This window comes from Vicia villosa, linkage group LG4 (genome assembly GCF_029867415.1).
Source record: "Vicia villosa cultivar HV-30 ecotype Madison, WI linkage group LG4, Vvil1.0, whole genome shotgun sequence".
Lineage (NCBI taxonomy): Eukaryota > Viridiplantae > Streptophyta > Magnoliopsida > Fabales > Fabaceae > Vicia > Vicia villosa.
The window spans coordinates 136,457,273-136,478,141 of record NC_081183.1 but is presented as its reverse complement, the minus strand read 5'-3'; positions in this window follow the sequence as shown (position 1 = coordinate 136,478,141).

Below are 20,869 nucleotides of genomic sequence, written 5' to 3'. Positions count from 1 at the left end.
AACAGGAGACACGAATTTTGAACAAACTCATGCTTGTAACACTCTTGTAACAACTTGAAATATTCAAGGAAATTTAAATTTCGAATTTTGAGTTTAAGCCATTCTCAATCCAAACTAAACACTCAAACACGTTCCTCAAACATCCCTGAACATAACCAAATCAATTTCCAGTCTCAAAACCCCTCGAATCAATACTCAGAAGTCACGGTTTGTTCAAACAAAAACTTACCAAAATCTCATCATACACGCATATTTAGCACGATGTAATCATATATTTGAACTTGGTTTGATGTTCTGATCGTTTCTGGATAATTAATTTAAGTTTGGTCACGTATCCATGAAGATACCATTTTAGGGTTCTTGAACTCTATTTTGGGGTTTTTCGTTAGAGGCAAAATTAGACAAAAATAATGGCATGTTTGAATTCAGTGGATCATGGCAAATAGAATGGACAGGTCGCGAAATTTTTTTGTGCATGTTTACCCCTATTCGCTATTTTGCAGGGATGAAGCTCACCTATTACTGCGTTTTTTGGCAAAAACGCTGTTAAAAGAGGAGGCTGGAGGTAGAAGACGAAGACGTGGCGCATCCCTACTAGCCAGAGCGCGCGCGTTTTTATTTTTTTAAATTCTCTAATTTGTGAAATCAAGATTATCAATGGAAGATCTTTTGTTTTGATGAAGACAAATTATACATGACAAGAAGGAAAAGATGATATTCAAAATAAAGCATCATGTGAAAAGACTTTGATTCAAGCTATGGATTCTTTGGAATAGGTATAATCATAATTATCAATTACTTAAAGTCTTAGATGCTCAAAAATCAAACCAAAATTGCATAACATACTCCTTCTTAAATCTCAAGTTTCATAAACAAAAAATGCATTTTCACCTAGTGTAAATCGATTTACACTTAATGTAAATCGATTGCTTGCTGAAGGTTTTTACATGCGCTTCTGTTTTTGCTTGTGTAAATCGATTTGCACATTAGAGCAATCGATTTGCACTGAAGGTTTTTTGAATTTCTTGACTGTTAGAAGGTGTGCAAATCGATTTGCACAAAGGTGCAATCGATTGCTTGCTGAACGTTTCTGAAAAACAGCATCCTTTCATTACACCTTTTCAAACACCTTTTCATTAAAACCTTTTCTTTAATCTTGGCAATGGTTCATGATTAAAATACAGAAACTTGTGATATTTCAAAAGGTGTTATGAACATCTATATATACTCAAAATTTCAAATTCATTCTTCACCTCTTCCAATCAAAAACTCTTAGAAATTTTCAGAAATTCACATTGTTATTCTTCTACATTTTTTTTTTTCAAGATATTTTCTACACACTTTCATATCATCCAAATCAGAAAATATTTTGAGCAATCTATTACTTTAAAGAATTGTGAATTATTATCATTGGAAGGGAAGATCAATCAAGAGATTGATACATTGTTCTATTATTCAAACACTTATACAAAATCAAATACTTGTTGTATTCTTGTTATCCAGGATTGTTGGAAACAAGTTAGACACTTTGAGAGGATTGTTCTCATAAGTAGTCTTAGTGAAAAATCCAAGAGGATTGTTCTTGGTCCAAGAGGATTGTTCTTGGTGTTTGGTTAGGCTTGTACAAGATACCAATTATATTGAAATCTCTTACTGCGTAAGGGGACTGGAGTACTCTCGGTTTGTGAGGGGAACCAGGATATATCCTTGTGTCATTTATTTTTCTGCACTTTACCTTTTAGTAACATCAACATAAACCAGAAAAATAATCACTTTACACCATAAAACCGAAAAAGTTATAAAGTACCTAATTCACCCCCCCTCTTAGGCATATCTGATACTTACAATTGGCATCAGAGCAAGTTATAGGTAACTTGTTCCTAAAGATCCAGAATGGCTTCCGCAAATCAAAGACCGGTTTTCAAAGATGGTGGTTCTAACAACAAGCCTCCATTGTTTTGTGGTGAATATTTTGACTTTTGGAAAATCCAAATGAAGGCTCATCTAGAAGCACAAGGAGAAGAAGTTTGGGAGGCTGTCCAACAAGGTCCTCATGTTCCTATAACGGTCGTCAATGGTGTTGGATCGGAGAAACCTAAAGCGTCATGGGATGATAATGATAGAAAAAGGGTTCTTGCTGACAAAAAGGCGATCAGTCTTCTTCATGGTGCTCTTAGTATGGATGAATTCTTCCGAGTATCAACATGTACAACATCAAAGGAAATTTGGGATACTCTTGTAGAAACTCATGAAGGTACCGCTGAAGTTAAAAGATCAAGGTTGAATACTTTAAGCCAAGAGTACGAACTATTTAGAATGAAGCCCGGAGAAACTATTCTCGATTTGCAAAAACGATTCGTACATTTGACAAATCACTTGAAGGCACTTGGTAAGACTCTTACTACCGAAGAACTTAATCTTAAAGTGCTCAGATCTTTGACAAGGGAGTGGCAACCAAAAGTGACGGCAATATCCGAAAAGAAGAATTTATCAAAACTTACTTCCGCAACACTATTTGGAAAACTTCAAGAATATGAGACAGAACTTGGAAGATTGGAAAAGCATGAGAACTTAGAGAAGAAATCCAAAGGCATTGCATTAAAAGTAGATTCAAAGGAAAGAAAAATGAAAGATACATCGGATGAAGATGAAAACTTCATGCTTCTTGTAAAAAGGTTAGGTAAATTTTTTGGTAATAAAAATAATATTGATAATGCTAACTTTGTCAAAAGGAAGAAATTCTCAAAGCATAAGGATAAAGAAGCATCCACTTCATCACAAGAAGTAACATGCTATGAATGTGGAAAACAAGGACACATAAAGCCGGAATGTCCAAAACTTTCTAAGAATAATGGATTCAAAGGCAAGAAAGAATTCAAAAAGAAAAGGGCCTACATAGCATGGGAAGATAATGAAGTAAGTTCCTCATCGGACTCCGATAGTGACGAAAGTGCAAACCTAGCACTAATGGCATCACACCACTCCGACGATGAAGAAGGCGAGGTTAGTTATGATGATTCTCTTTTTAATAATGGTGCACAAGGTGCAATAAATGAATTGTTAAATGAATGTAAAATTCTCTATAAAACTATCTCATCTCAAAAGAAGATAATATCATCTTTAGAAGAGAAGGTTAAGATAATTGAAGAAGAACATAAAGATGACAAAGAAAAAATGATTAGTGTTCAAGAAGATAATGTTGCATGCAAGAATTGTGAATCACTTTCCTTCCAAATTGTCCAATTAAAACGTGTTTTAGAAAGATATGAAAAAGGGCAAATTGGATTGGAAAATGTTCTTAGCACACAAAGATACTCCAATGATAAGAGCGGACTTGGTTTCTCTAAATTTGATAAACCAACATCCAACAAGACTATCTTTGTCAAGGCTAGTAACCAACCAATTCAAGAGAAAGTGATCAAGCCTAAAGTAATGCAACATTATCCTAAAAGGAAGAAATTTGTTCAAAAGAAATCTTATCCTCCTAGATATAGAAGTAACTTTGAACCTACTTGTTTTTATTGTGGTATTATTGGTCACACACCCAATGCTTGTTATGTAAGGAACTTTAGTGTTCCTAGTGGACATTATGTATGGGTGAAGAAAGGAACTAACTATGATGGACCCAAAGCCATTTGGGTACCTAACAAAACTTAATTTGTTTTGTAGGTATGCTTGAAGACCACTTCAAACCTATGGTATCTAGATAGTGGTTGTTCAAAGCATATGACGGGTGACTTAAACCAATTTTCAGATCTAAAGTTAAAGGCCAAGGGTTTTGTCACTTATGGAGACAACAATAAGGGAAGAATTCTTGGCAAAGGCAAAGTTGGTGCACCACCTTTCACATCCATTGAAGATGTTCTTTATGTTGAAGGACTAAAGCATAATCTTCTAAGCATTAGCCAACTTTGTGACAAAGGCTTCAAGATCAAATTCACTAAGGAAGAATGCTTGATCATCGACGAAGTCACCAATGAGGTAAAACTCAAAGGTACAAGAATTAATAACATTTTTATGATTTCTTTAAATGATTTATCTTTGAAAGTAAAATGTCTTTTGGTAAACAATAATGAATCATGGTTATGGCATAAAAGAGCAGCCCATATTCATATGGATCATTTAAATAAATTAACCAAACATGATCTTGTTATTGGCCTACCTAAGATAAAGTTTGTCAAAGATAAATTATGTGATGCATGTCAAAAGGGAAAGCAAACCAAATCATCTTTCAAACCAAAGAATGTGGTGACTACAACAAGACCACTTCAATTGTTGCATATGGATCTATTTGGTCCATCAAGGACAAGAAGCTTCGGAGGTAATGTATACGCTTTAGTTATTGTTGATGATTATTCTAGATATTCTTGGACTTTGTTTCTTGTGCAGAAAAGTGATGCTTTTAGAGCCTTTAAGAAGTATGCAAAACAAATCCAAAATGAAAAATCATTAAAGATTGTATCCATAAGAAGTGATCATGGTGGAGAGTTTCAAAATGCATCGTTTGAAGAATTTTGTGAAGAACATGGTATCTCTCATAATTTTTCAGCACCAAGAACTCCACAACAAAATGGAGTAGTTGAAAGGAAAAACAGGTTTCTAGTGGAACTTGCAAGAACAATGCTTAGTGATGCAAATCTTCCTAAATATTTTTGGGCGGATGCGGTTAGTACGGCATGTTATGTTGGAAATCGAGTAATCATTAGACCTATCTTAAAGAAGACTCCATATGAACTCTTCAAAGGAAGAAAGCCAAACATTGCTCACTTTCACATTTTTGGATGCAAGTGCTTTGTTCTAAACAATGACAAAGACAATCTTGGTAAGTTTGATGAGAAATCCGACGAAGGTATATTTCTTGGTTATTCTCTTTCTAGTAAAGCATATAGAATTTATAATAAAAGAACTTTAACTATTGAAGAATCTATGCATGTATCTTTTGATGAGACTAACACTTCCAAAGAGGAAATAGTTGTTTGTGATGATGATGATCCTTTAGATTTACCCCCGGAAGAACCTTCAAATGATACAATTGTGAAGGCACCGGAAGAACCTTCAAATGATACAATTGTGAAGGCACCGGAAGAACTTTCAAATGATATAATTGTGAAGGCACCGGAAGTACAACAAGAAAGTGTTCAACAAGAAAGTGTACAACAAGAATCAAACACCAATGATCTACCAAAAGAATGGAGAACTCATAGAGATCATCCTATTGATAAAGTTATTGGTGATATTAGTCAAGGAGTTGCAACAAGATTAAATCTCAAAGATGCTTGCTTACACATGGCTTTTGTTTCTCAAATTGAACCTTCCAAAGTTGATGAAGCCTTAGGAGACGATCAATGGATAAATGCAATGCAAGAAGAATTAAATCAATTCGAAAGAAATCAAGTTTGGGAACTTGTTCCTAGACCAAGTAATAAACATATCATAGGTACTCGATGGGTGTTTAAAAACAAACTTGATGAGAATGGTATAATTGTTCGAAACAAAGCAAGATTGGTGGCCCAAGGTTACAATCAAGAAGAAGGAATCGACTTTGAAGAAACATTTGCTCCGGTTGCAAGGTTAGAAGCTATTCGTCTTTTACTTGCTTATGCATGTTCATTAAATTTTCAGCTTTATCAAATGGACGTCAAGAGCGCATTCTTGAATGGCTACATCAATGAAGAAGTCTATGTCAAACAACCCCCGGGATTTGAAGACTTCAAGAATCCTTCACATGTCTTTAAGTTGAGAAAGGCTCTTTATGGATTAAAGCAAGCACCTAGAGCATGGTATGATAGACTTAGCAATTTTTTGTGTGAAAAGGGTTTCGAAAAGGGTAAGGTTGATAAAACTTTGTTCATTAAGAAAATCAAGAGTAACACTTTATTGGTTCAAGTCTATGTTGATGATATCATTTTTGGATCGACTAACAAAGAAATGTGTGAGGAATTCTCATTGATGATGCAAGGAGAATTCGAGATGTCTATGATGGGAAAGATGAATTACTTTCTTGGACTACAAATTAAGCAACTCAAAGATGGAATCTTTATCAATCAATCTAAATATTGTAAAGAACTATTGAAGAAGTTTGATATGGATAATTGCAAAGCAATGAATACTCCAATGGGCTCCGGTACATATGTTGATCAAGATGAATCCGGTACTCCAATTGATATTACTAAGTATCGAGGTATGATTGGTTCTTTATTATATTTGACGGCAAGCCGTCCTGACATAATGTTTAGTGTGTGTCTTTGTGCTCGCTTTCAAGCAAATCCAAAGGAATCACATCTTATGGCGGTTAAAAGGATCATGAAGTATCTCAAAGGAACAACCAACGTTGGCTTATGGTATCCTAAAGGTAGTGTTTGCAATTTAATTGGTTATTCTGACGCAGATTATGCAGGATGTAAAACTGATCGTAAAAGTACAAGTGGCACTTGTCACATTCTTGGAAATGCATTAGTATCATGGGCTTGTAAAAAGCAAGCATGTGTTGCTCTTAGCACGGCCGAAGCGGAATACATAGCAGCGGGTAGTTGTTGTGCACAAATTCTTTGGCTTAAGCAACAACTTCGTGACTACGGACTTGATCTCGGATGCATCCCTCTTCGATGCGACAACACAAGTGCAATTAATATCACAAAAAATCCGGTCATGCACTCAAGAACCAAACACATAGATATTCGACATCATTTTCTCCGAGACCATGTTCTTCAAGGAGATGTCGAAGTAACATTTGTGGATACTCATAACCAACTTGCGGATATCTTTACCAAACCGCTTGCAAAAGAACCTTTTTACAAAATTCGAAGAGAACTCGGAATTTTAGATGAAGGTGATGTTTAAATATGTTATTCATTTTCATAAATCAAAGGTACACACTTCTAATCATTCATGTGTGTCATAAAACATGTTTATTTATGTGTATTTTAATTCTTTATGATATGCAAATCGATTGCACCACTATGCAAATCGATTGCATACTGAAACAGTAAGGTTTATTTTAATTTTTATACTATGCAAATCGATTGCACCACTATGCAAATCGATTGCATACTGAAACAGTAAGGTCTATTCTAATTTTCTGCTATGCAAATCGATTGCACCCTTGTGCAAATCGATTGGTTGCTGTGTGTTGTTATTTTTTTGCCCTTTTTGATGTTATGCAAATCGATTGCACCTTTGTGCAAATCGATTGCACCTGTTACGTTTTGCTTTTATTTTGCTTTTATGTGGCTTTTAATGTTGGTCAGAATTTTTAATTCTTCAAACCCACTCTTCCACCAATTCTTCCACCTATCCTTGACCATTTTTAATGCCCAATTATCACTCTCCCTTTCCCTATCTTATCTCATTAAAATCTCTCTTGACCAAATCAATTATATAAAATTCCTTCTCTTAAGCCTAACACTACACTCTCACAAAATACACTCTCTCACTCAAAGAAACCCTAAAACGAAAATCCTCTCATCCATGGCTTCAAGACAAAAGAGAAAAGTTTCAGACCAAAGCAAAGGCAAGGGCAAAGCTTCTTCATCATCCATGGTGAATCCTTTACTCCAATATCTCACCATTGAACAAGAGGAAAGGTATACAAAGTTCTTTTCAAGTAAGAATGTTCAAACTCCAAAATATGGTATTCTCTCTACCTTTCCTCAAGAATGCTTTTCATTTCAAAACACCTTGGCCTCTTATGGTTTGGAACCGGTCATATCTTCTTTTGGACCATACTATCCGGAATTAGTGAGAATGTTTTTTAGTAATATGCATATGGAAAATGGAAAACTCATTTCTTATGTTGCTGGAAAAAGAATTTCTTTAACCTTCAAATTACTTGGTCGTATTTTGAATATCCCTAGTAGTGGTAGCTCTCTCTATGACCCCGAGGATGAAGCATGGGCTGATTTTAATAAGAGAAACTTTTACTATAGTATAGGAAGGATGACTGAACAAGAATTTCATGCTAAAAGAGTTAAGGGATTAGGAGGTGTTGAACCATCAAGAGGTTCATGGTCTGCTGGAATTTTCTATATAGATGATAGGTTGTTTCACTACTTTATGGTCTATATCATGTTTCCTAGGGCTGGAAATCATTGTACTGTTACGGAGCTTGAAATGCAACTCTTGTATGCAAGAAAGAACAACATTGAGGTTAATTGGGCTCGGTTAATTATGGTTCATATGTTGAAGTTCAATCATAAGTCCAAATTTTTTACCATATGCTTGGTTTATAACTCGGATCTTGGAACACTTTGAGATAGATTTTGATGGCTATGAAGTTTGTCTTATGAATTCAAATAGTAATAAAATTACTATTAAGAATGTTGATGCACGGATGGGTGTGTTATATAATCCGGCTACAAAAACTATCACTTACATTGGTGAAGATGTTGTAGAGAATGAAGGAAATGAGCAAGAGGTTGAAGGTGGTGAAGAAGATGCTCGTCCCGCTCATGATTCAAACGGTCCAAGCAACCAAGAACTCTATGATTTCATGACTTCACAATTTGCTAACCTTAACACCTCCATCAACAACCAATGGAACTCAATCAATGAATCTACCACAAATCGGATTAATGAGTTTCGCCATGATGTGAACCAACAATTTTCCTATCTTTATTCACATCTTTATATCCCTCCTTATGATCCGACCAACCCGGCTGCACCTCCTCCACGATATACCGAACCACCCATTCAACAAGAGTTCTTCAACCAAGGCCCTTTTGATTTCAACAACAACAACAACATGGACCAACCTTAAAGCCTATTTATGTTATGTCTTATGGTCTTTTATGTTATGTCTTATTGTTCTTTATGTTATGTCTTTTAAATTTATGGTCTTTTATGTTATGTTCTTGTAAGGTACTTAGTACCATAGCTACTTTATTTTGCACTCTTAAGTATTATCTTTGTTATGTTTATTTTCTTTAATGAATGAATGGTTGGTGTTCTATATATCTCTTATATTTTCATATACTTTTTCCATCTTTCCCTTCTTTTTGATAATGCCAAAGGGGGAGAAGGAAGTTACACCTATATGCTTGTATTTCCTTGTTGTTTTGTTTAAGGTACAAAATTCAAAATTTTTCATCTCAAAATCATTCAAGACAAAATACTCCTAGATTCACATATTGAGGGGGAGTTATACATCTTGAAGGAGAAGCTTTCCGGAAATAACAATGCATTAGTAAAGGTTATTTGTCATCATCAAAAAGGGGGAGAATGTGAAATCAAGATTATCAATGGAAGATCTTTTGTTTTGATGAAGACAAATTATACATGACAAGAAGGAAAAGATGATATTCAAAATAAAGCATCATGTGAAAAGACTTTGATTCAAGCTATGGATTCTTTGGAATAGGTATAATCATAATTATCAATTACTTAAAGTCTTAGATGCTCAAAAATCAAACCAAAATTGCATAACATACTCCTTCTTAAATCTCAAGTTTCATAAACAAAAAATGCATTTTCACCTAGTGTAAATCGATTTACACTTAATGTAAATCGATTGCTTGCTGAAGGTTTTTACATGCGCTTCTGTTTTTGCTTGTGTAAATCGATTTGCACATTAGAGCAATCGATTTGCACTGAAGGTTTTTTGAATTTCTTGACTGTTAGAAGGTGTGCAAATCGATTTGCACAAAGGTGCAATCGATTGCTTGCTGAACGTTTCTGAAAAACAGCATCCTTTCATTACACCTTTTCAAACACCTTTTCATTAAAACCTTTTCTTTAATCTTGGCAATGGTTCATGATTAAAATACAGAAACTTGTGATATTTCAAAAGGTGTTATGAACATCTATATATACTCAAAATTTCAAATTCATTCTTCACCTCTTCCAATCAAAAACTCTTAGAAATTTTCAGAAATTCACATTGTTATTCTTCTACATTTTTTTTTTTCAAGATATTTTCTACACACTTTCATATCATCCAAATCAGAAAATATTTTGAGCAATCTATTACTTTAAAGAATTGTGAATTATTATCATTGGAAGGGAAGATCAATCAAGAGATTGATACATTGTTCTATTATTCAAACACTTATACAAAATCAAATACTTGTTGTATTCTTGTTATCCAGGATTGTTGGAAACAAGTTAGACACTTTGAGAGGATTGTTCTCATAAGTAGTCTTAGTGAAAAATCCAAGAGGATTGTTCTTGGTCCAAGAGGATTGTTCTTGGTGTTTGGTTAGGCTTGTACAAGATACCAATTATATTGAAATCTCTTACTGCGTAAGGGGACTGGAGTACTCTCGGTTTGTGAGGGGAACCAGGATATATCCTTGTGTCATTTATTTTTCTGCACTTTACCTTTTAGTAACATCAACATAAACCAGAAAAATAATCACTTTACACCATAAAACCGAAAAAGTTATAAAGTACCTAATTCACCCCCCCTCTTAGGCATATCTGATACTTACATAATTCAGTGCTTTGCAGGTGATACACGTGCCATGCTCCTCAAAATCTGAACCATCAGATCAACTTACCAGCTCATCCAACGCTTATCACACGCAAGTCCATACTATGGACTCTTCAGCTAGCCACACATGATCCAGATTTAATATATTTATATATTTTCCATTTTATTTTATTTTCTTTGCAAAATTAATTTAAAATAGTTTCAAAAATCAAAAAAAATACAAAAAAAATATTTCTAGGTTGATAAAATAATATATTATTTTGACATGAAAAAATTTTATTTTTCTTCATAATTTAAATATTTTTCATAATTAATTAGATAATATGTGTATATTTATCTTTTAATTATTTTTAACCCATCAAAAAATCAGAAAAAATATTTTCTTTTTATTAAATTAAGTTTATATATTATAAGCTAATTTTGTACATATTTAGAATATTTTTCTCTTCAAGTTTAAATATATGTGTATAATTATTTGCATAATTATATGTTAATTAACTTAACAATTTCAAAAACAATTTTAAAAATCCAAAAAAAATTAGTTTTGTTTTAAAATTAATTAACAAGCAATATGAACATATTTTAGACTTAATTTTTTAGGTTTAAATTTTATTTCTAATTCTTAGCATTTTAATTAAATTAATCATGCATTAATCCTAATTAAAATCAACCATCTAAAAAATCCAAAAATACTTCCTTTTATCTTATTGCAATTTAAATTCATAGATAAGTGTATAGGTTGTCAAAATCATGTAAATAGCGTAGTTTACATTTCCCGCACAATCGATGTAATAGCGTAGATTTAGTTTCCGCATTTTACATTCCCGCACTTTAAATTCCGTACATATAAAACTGCATGTATGCCAAGAATAACAACTGAAGCGTTAGATCACTAACTTCAAAGATAAAAATATCTGAATCAAAACACAATCACACTTGCACCTCTTAGGGTAATCCCTCTGTTACTCTTTTCAAAATCAAATTCTACTGTTTCAAATGCAAATCTAAACTTTTGTTTACATCCGGTCAAAGGAGAATTTTTTAAAAGAAATAGGAAAGGACCTTATAAACTTAGGGTAGATCTCCTAATTGCTTGCTCAAATCAAAACAACAAAATGTCTCATATATCATTGTTTTTCAAAATAAAACTTTCAAAAAAGACAACACTTGGTATATATCCAAACAAGGATCATTACGAAGTTAAAGCTCTTTTTTCAAAACATCTTTCGAAAGATAAACACTTTGTATACATCCGCACAAGGATCATTACAAAGTCAAATTACAAAAAATGAATTTTAAAACCACATACAAGCATTTCAAGGCAAGACAAATGATTCAAACAAGTGAGCTAAGCAATTAAGAGCCCATGGATAACCATGGATACAAAGGGGTGCTAATACCTTCCCTTTGTATAACCTACCCCCGAACCCAAAATCTCTTAAAGGTCTTTTTCTGTTTCTTTTATAAACCTTTCCTTAATTGGATAAAATAAAAGTCAGTGGCGACTCTCTGATTTTCAAAACTCAAAAACAAAAGAAGAGTCAGTTCGTATCTCTCTCTCACGCGAGATAGAAAAAACCGAGGGCGACAATAGGTTATGTCGTAAACGAAAAATTCCACCAGGGAATATTTCTATAAAGAATTCTCGCATGGTTCATAGGAAACCTGGTTCAAGGAACCCACCACCCCAACCTTCTTATAGGAACCCACCACCACCAATTCAGACAACTATAACATTATTGCCTATTCAGCCTCCACCAACGATTCAGATAGACCTAACACCACCACTTATTCATCCTCTACTACCGATTCAGACAAACTCAACACCACCACCTACTCAGACAAACCCGACACCACCACTGATTCAGACAATCCAACACTACCACCTACTCATTCTCAATCATCAATCCCGACTTCTGAGGAATTCAGATTCATTCCTACCCCGAGATATACTCATCATGTTTTGCAAAGTCCTCCCCATACATCCACAGACGAGGACGATCAAGAGGAGGGTGACCAAGCACTTTCTAATGAGGAATAACAAGAACAAGATGGTGGGCAAAGACCGAAGATCTATATCATGGAAGAAACTAAGGCATAATAAAATTAGTAGTTTACGCACACTTTATTAAAGTTTATGATTTCATATTTTTGGTCAAGTTTATGCAAGTCTAAGGAATTTACTTAAATAGTAAAATCAAGAGGGCTAGTATGGATGCTATAAATAATACTTCTTTTAACTTCATTGAAATATTTGGTGGATTTGCTGATAATAATTGCTTAGGTGATACATGCATTTAGATGATATGTTGTGATATTTTATCTCTTAGTATGCATTAAATTTTTGGATTTTGTTCTTATGCTTCTGCCTTCTGCTATGTATTTTTTGGTTATGTGATTATGCACATATCATTTTTATTTTTTTTGTTTCTGTCAACTGTGTTTTTGTTGCTGCTTGTCTAACATTACAATTTCAAATTGATGCTGAAATTGTGGATTCTTCCTAAACGAAGTTTAGTTCACATATTAAATTAATAGACTAGTATGTTTCAGGTCTTGTGTTTACCAGTGTTCTCTTTATACTTGTGCTTTGTATCATGAAGAATTTCTTAGCTGTATAAAATGCTTTGTTTATGACTTTTGAAATATATGATGATTGACATTCTGGATAAGTTGGTGAATGAAAGATAAGTGTGTATTTGAAATTTGTTTAGGAGATGCTTCCATCATCCAGCGACTCAACAAAATTCCTGATATTTGTTTCATTATAAGATAATAACCTCACCTCTATCATTAAAAGATAGAATAATTTCACATAACTATGTGAAATGTATTTGTTAATACATCTATTTTATGAACATTTTCCTTCCTGATAAACAATTGATCATATAATTTTTGTTCAAAAGTTGTCCTGCTTTCTTGTTATTTGTGATATTCTAATTGCACTATGACGAATTATATAAATTTTCAAGAATATGTATACTTTTTTTGTTAAATAAGAAGAATAAATATGTATGCATCAATCACATTTTTACCTTTAATTTTGCAGGCAGAACAGAACATGATAGCCTTGTTTCTTATTCATTCTTTTGAATTGACCAATTTACTATTTATAAGTGCTTCCATGTTTTGAATTGCTTTTGAACTGTCTCCTATTGTTTTTTTTTGTGTTCAGAAACAAATACATTCTAGGATTCTTAGTCATGATGTTGTTGAATTATTCTATTTCAACTGTGTCCATTGACTTTTCTACTATCAGTGCATGTTCTTATGCAATTCACAATTCTAAAACCATAGTGATATTTTTGCTATGTAATGGGTTAATATTTTCTATTAAGAAAAATGAAATTTTTAATGTGGATTTCTAATTAGAGATATGTAGTTTTTAATCTGGATTTTGAGCTCTGTTTCTATGGACCAACCATCAGGAACTGTAAGTAGTAATTACATAACTTTTTAAGGGCGGTTACTTGTGGTTGGGTCTTGGAGAAAAATATTTTTTTATAATGAGATTACTGTATTTGTCGAAGGTTTGAAATCAAGACCTTAAAATTGTGGTTTTGGGTATGATTTCATTGCGATTGGTAATGTTGCGGAAAAATTGTAGATAAATACAACTTATATTATGTGATCACAATTGTGGTTGTGATATGGTAATTGAGGTCATAAAAACGAAGCAACTGTCGATCACAATTTAAAATTGCTAATTATTAATTAAATTTAGAATGTTATGTTTCATATCTTTGCTAAATGGTGATTGAACTGTTACATAGTGGTAAGAGTCTCTATATTTATGTTGTGTGATCTAGTAGAGTTTGTTCTATTTTCTGATCGTCCATAAAATCTTCCATCATTTTGGAAATCATACAATATCACTATAATTTAAAATCACCAATAATTGGAGGACTTAAATGTAAGTACCATATTGCATTTTTGGTGTGACACCTTCATTTTGTTGAGAAGTTGATTTGTTCAAGTATACATATTAAACATATGCTTTTTTAAGGGCCTTTGGTTTTCATGAAAGCGAGAAAGTTACAACAAAATTACTCCAGCAGTTTCTTAATTTTAAATTGATTTACTTTATCTTTTTTATGTACCTGAGTTGATGTTAATAATTTATGGCTATTAACTTTGATAAACTATACATGTGATTGTAGGTTAAGTCCAAGCGATGTTGTTGCCAAAGTGATTCGAAAATTTATAGAAAAGCTTTATTGGGGAACTCTCCATAAATATAGTGAGCTTAAAGGCCCCGAAAGAGAAAACGAGAGAAGGCAATGGTTCATCACGTTTAAAGTAAGACATGTGATTTCATCTTTAGTAGTTTGATGATAATGTGTATTTTTAGTTTAATTTATTATTTTTATATTTTTTCAGTCGCTTGTATGATAGGAACATTGTGATGATGCTAAGATGGAAGGCTTGTTTCATCAGAAATGTGGCAAACAACTGGGTGATATATTACAAAAGGCAAAAGAGAAGGCGTAAAGGCTGCTTTAGATGGGTGTAGATACATGGACGTATCTTCTTGACAAGTGGAAGTCAGAAGAGTTCAATGTTGTCTCCCAATAAAATAAGATTAATCGATCATTAGGCAGTGGTGGGGCAGTCCATACGTCAGTTCGTAGAGTTCACCATGATGTTGCACTTAAATTGGAATGTATTTTATTTTTAATTATGATGCGTTAATGTAATTATATCTAATATACATTGTAATCACATATATTGTCTTTAATTATAGGCTAAAAAGCTCAAGTGACCCGCACATCCGAATGAGATCTTCATTGCCACCCATTAAAAAAAGAATGGGCAGTAGGTTGACAGTCATGCAACGACAACACATGTAAGTTACTTAAGTTTCTTCATTGTCTCCTTAAAGATTTTTCGGTGACGTTTTTCTCGTCAATTGCGCATTTTTGTGTGTGATTTTCATGGGTCTGTTTAGGTGCTTTGCATGATATAGTCTTTGGAGGTAGTAGAAAATTATTTTGATCATTATTGCTTGGAAAGTATATGTTGCTGTTAGCTGAAGATTTCGTTTTACAAATTTGGTTCTTCGAAGAAGTAAAGATTCGAAGGAAAGATGGTTACTGATGACCATCCCTTAAAAATAAAAGAATGGCTCCTGATGGCCATGCTTCGAGAATGAAGACTTATAAGTTCGTTATGAAGATAATAAATACTGAAGCTAGTAGAAGTGTATGCCATCGAGGACTTAGACAAAATTTATGAAATATGTTCAAGTATTACTACTTAGCGTGTTTTCGTAGTGTTTTTAAATACACTGCCACGCGTCAAAGAAGGACTCAGGCGGGAAGATTTGAAATTCGAAGACGGTTTCGTAACTGTCTAAATAACAGATGGCGTCCCTGGAGTTCTTATGAGAAACGTGGCATTAGATTAGTGTAGGGCCGTTAAGGTCGAAATTAGTATAAATAGGAGTCTTAATGTTAGGATTCTGGGTGTTTATTTTGTACAAATCACTCACATACTACTCAAGTATCAAGTGTTAAGAGAAAGAGTTCGCTGAGAAAATGTACGTATGACACCACCATTTTAATACATGTGTATTCTCTTTCGTTTTCAAATATCTTTCAGTATTATTGCATTTCATTTACTTCTTGCCATTTACATTTCTGTATTTTTACTTTCATGCCATTTACTTTTGAAGTATTTAACATTCCTGCATTTTAAGATTCTTTACGCTTTAACAATACTTTCGTTTCATATGTTATTTTACTTATCCTTTCACTAAAAATTATACTTACGTATAACCAAGTGATTGTCAAGATTACTCGTTTTATTCGAAACAATTCTTATTAACGGAGACGAATCACGACTATGGTTCGAATGACCATTGATAACAATCTTTTTGACTATGTGTCCTAGGATCAATCTAGTCGATCCTGCGAGTAACCAAATCATATTTATTATAGTTTGGAAGACTAGCGGTTGTTTACCGGAAATCACCGTAAACAAATTGGCACGCCCAGTGGGACTGTGTCAAACAGATTGTTTTAATCAATTGTTTTATTTTTGTCTAGACAATATCAAGACCTTGTATGAACCTTAGGAACGGTAAGTTAACGAACAGTGCACAACCGATTCCCAAACGAAGGTACAACAAGAAAATGGTCGTTACGGCCAGTGCAGGGGGTGACCAGGGTCCCCCACAAGGTTCAGGATCAGGGGCGGCAAATTCGACTTCTAGTCAGGGAACACGGGATACACCGGGTCCAAATGGATCGAGACCTGCAGATAATTCCCAGGCTATGCCTGAAAATAATACAAGACCTTCAGGGACTATTCCAGTTTCAGTATCGACAACCGCACCTTCATCCACAAGCGCAGAGGAAATACCGTTTTCCTCGACAAATGCTGCAAATAACTTGTTTGGTCAAGGCACGAATTCTACTTTCGAGTGGAGGCCAAATAATCCATACGGAATGCCATATCCATTAGGGACAGGCGTACGAGGGGCAGGGCCCACATATGCCACAACTAACAATGCGACGTTTTCACCAAATGTTGGTTCAGTGGGTCGAAATGCACACAACACTAGTTTTTCTACCCAGATGCCCCATTTTACCACAAATAACCAAGCAACATTTAGGCAAGAAATGGATGCAAGCAACCATGATATGTTAGCGATCTTGGCCAAAGAATTGGCTTCAATTTTGAACCCACTAGCGACAAATATTGCTAATACAAATCGGGATAATGTGGAAACTTTCCAAAAGATATCATCCCAAATGAATCGAATGGCAGATTTCATGGGAGTGCCACAACCCAGAAGGAAAGACAAACAGCCTTCGAATCAAGAAGAGAGACCCATTTTGGAACGTATACAAGATGTGGTTCCACCATCTAGGACAGCCACTAGAGATGTAGGCCCCTCGCGAAGAACAGAGATGATCGAAGGAACTCCAGTAATTAACTTAGAGGCTTCAAATCAAAGAACTGTTCCCGTTCGACAGGAAACGGAAGAAGAGAGACCCAGATTGAGGATCGTGGGTAGGGACGAGCATCCAGATGAGATTGTCCAAAGAGTCAGAAGAGAAAATCTGGCTACAGAAAATAACTTAACTGCCATGATAGAAAGGGTTATGGCCAATAATGGCCTTAGTACTGGACTTCGACGTCCAAATTATACATCCCCCATATCAGATTATATCATGCAGACAGAGTTGCCTAGGGGCACTAAGGTACCCAAATTTACAAAGTTTTCAGGCGAAACTAACGAGTCAACGGTGGAACATATTGCTAGATATTTGACAGAAGCAGGGGACTTAGCAGGAAACGAAGATCTAAGGATCAAATATTTCCCTAGTTCGCTAACAAAGAATGCTTTCATTTGGTTCACTACCCTGCCACCAAATTCAATAGATGCATGGGCACACTTAGAAAGGCTGTTCCATGAACAATTCTACATAGGCCAAACTAAGATAAGTCTGAAAGAATTGGCCAGTATTAAAAGAAAGTTCACAGAACCAATTGATGATTACTTGAATAGGTTCCGTCTGTTGAAATCAAGGTGTTTTACAACAGTCCCAGAGCATGAACTAGTCGAAATGGCTGCGGGTGGTCTAGATTATTCAATTAGAAAGAAACTAGATACCCAATACCTTAGGGATATGGCCCAGTTGGCAGATAGGGTTCGACAGGTCGAACGCTTGAAGGCAGAAAAGGTTAGAGCAAATAAAAGTTATAAAAAGGAAAGGGTAGCGTACGTCGAAGCCGAAGACGCTGATGATGAGTCTTTCAATGACTCGTATAACCCTGAAGAAGTCGAAATAGACTTAGCTGAGTTGAAAGAAGCGCCACCTTATGCCTGCAAATTACTAAACCCTGCAAATGGAAAAAATCCAGTAGAAAACGATAAGAATGATAGGTTCCCTAAGAAAACTTATACATTCGACGTTACCAAGTGTGACGAAATATTTGATTTACTGGTAAAAGATGGCCAAATGATACTGCCTCCAAATTCCAAAATTCCTCCGTTGGAACAACGGAAGAAAAGAGGTTTTTGTAAATATCATGGTTTTTTAGGCCATAAAACTTCACAATGTTTTCTTTTCAGGGATCTAATTCAAAATGCTATCAAAGATGGAAGGTTGAAGTTTGCTGACAAGACCAAGAGTCACATGAAGGTCGATACCAATCCCCTGAACATTGCTGACGCTAGCCTCAGTGAGCTAGAAGATATCAACATGGTGGAGGCATCTGAAGTCGAAGTTGCGGAAACCAAAACAATGTTCAATGGAAAGCAGGCTACTAAGAGCCTAAATAATAATATAGTCTTCAATACTGATGTTGAAGAATCTTCCAAAACAGAGATACCTGAAGGGTCGAAGGGAGACAACAGTGAGGCCACTGAAGACCTCAGAATGAAACTCCAGAAAATCCAAATCTCTGAAGTTCCTCCAGCAGTTGTTAACGTGGTCAGCGCCAGACGTCCAGTGTCTGAATTTGGCGAATTAGAGACATGGCTAACGAGGCAAAATGGGGGCATCGAAGCTCCTCCAAAAGGTGAAAGCCTCAAAGACTACCTTTGGAATTGCCATGAGAGGAATGGTGGAAAACAATGGATGTGTCCAAGGTGTTCGATCATGCTGAATCGAAGGGTCGAAGCTAACTTCGAAAGAGCTCGACGCAAAAGATGAGAACACCCAGGGAGAGAACCAAATCCCCTACTACAAGTGTACCCAAGGATGGAGGAAAGTTTAGTAGGATTTTTGGTCAGATGCCACAAAGGGAACACTGAAGTTGCACTATGCCCCAGATATGGGGGCAGTCTATGATGAAATGCTGGCAAGATCTTTCGAACGTGTGTACTGCTACATGGGTCGAGAAACTCAGGGGTTGCGTCCTAACCTATACGGTTTCGACATATGGACTCCAACGAAGAGGCCTGATAGCCCACACCCCAGAGCTCGAAGGGTAACATTCAAAGTCCCTGCAGATGCACCCAGGGATAGATGGGTGCAAGCTAATGCAAGAAACAATAAACGGCGAAGTTGGGACCAAGGAGGAAGAACTGCAATGGCATATAGGAAGCAATTTCAAAAACCAAATCGAGAGGCGTATCGACTGGAAAATTACAAAGGAAAAAATCCTATGTCCCGATCCCAGTGGAGAAGGCATCAGAGAATAAAAAAGGCTCAAAAGGAATACAGACCAAGGGAAGTTGGAGATTCTAGTAGCAACCAAGTCCCACACCAGGGGGCAAAGTCAAACAAACCTCCGGTGGAACGCAGGCTCTTCGAAGCTGAAAACATTTTAGAAGAAGAAGAAAAGATGCGCTCCAATTCCTGGAAAGAAGAGGATAGAATGACAAATGATTTCGATTCTGATGGAGTGTCGTCTATAAACCTCAATTGCAACGTTGTATCCGTACTCCCTCATGAGTTTAATCAGGAGACTGAAGTTGAAGACTGCGAAGAGGCTGATATCGAAGAAATGGCGAAGCACAGGCCTGTGTGTTATTATGTGCTGAATAATGGTGCAGTTGAAGAACAGAACGCTTTCTTCGAAAGGCCTGATGAGGGTATGCAAAATCATTTGAAGCCACTCTATATCAGGGCTAAAATTGAGAATGTTGGCATTAATAAAGTCTTAGTCGATGGGGGAGCAGCGGTGAACCTAATGCCTCAATACATGCTAAAGAGAATTGGTATGTTTGATACTGATATAAGGCCACATAACATGGTCTTATCTAACTACGAAGGCAAGATAGGACAAACATTGGGAGTCGTTCAGGTCAATTTGACAGTGGGCTCAGTCACAAGGCCAACTATGTTCATGGTTATACCAGCAAAAGCAAATTACAACCTTTTGCTTGGTAGGGAATGGATTCATGGGGTGGCAGCTGTGCCCTCTACAATGCATCAAAGGGTGACAATTTGGAGGGAAGATGGTATAGTGGAGAATATCGAAGGAGATCAGAGTTACTATATGGCTGAAGTTAACCAGGTGAATAAAACCAACTTTGATAGGAACCTGGCAAACATAAGTCCTTGTCATGCTGCAGAAGAGATGTGTGCCCCAAATAAGAATGCATTGTATTATTTAACTTTACACCCAAATGGATTCCAGTGGGATAGAGAGATCATGGATGGTCCAGCAGATACAGCACCATTGGAGAATTATCCAGCAGTACGGCCAACAGGCTGGGACGATGACATTAATAATGTCTGAGCCTTCGTTCTTCGAAAAGATTTCGGCTTACGTGGCCGAGAACAAAAGGAAGGCGGCTCTCAAAGCCGAACTATCAAATGCAAAGATGGACGCAGTTCTAACCAAAAAAGGAGTAACAGAGTTAGAGATACATACGAGTTTCGAATTCTCTGAAGACCCGGTTCAAGTTGAAAAGATCGTGAAAGAAGAATCGAGTCAAAGGTTAGATGCAATTTACGACGAAGAACCTTTGGGATTTGAAAA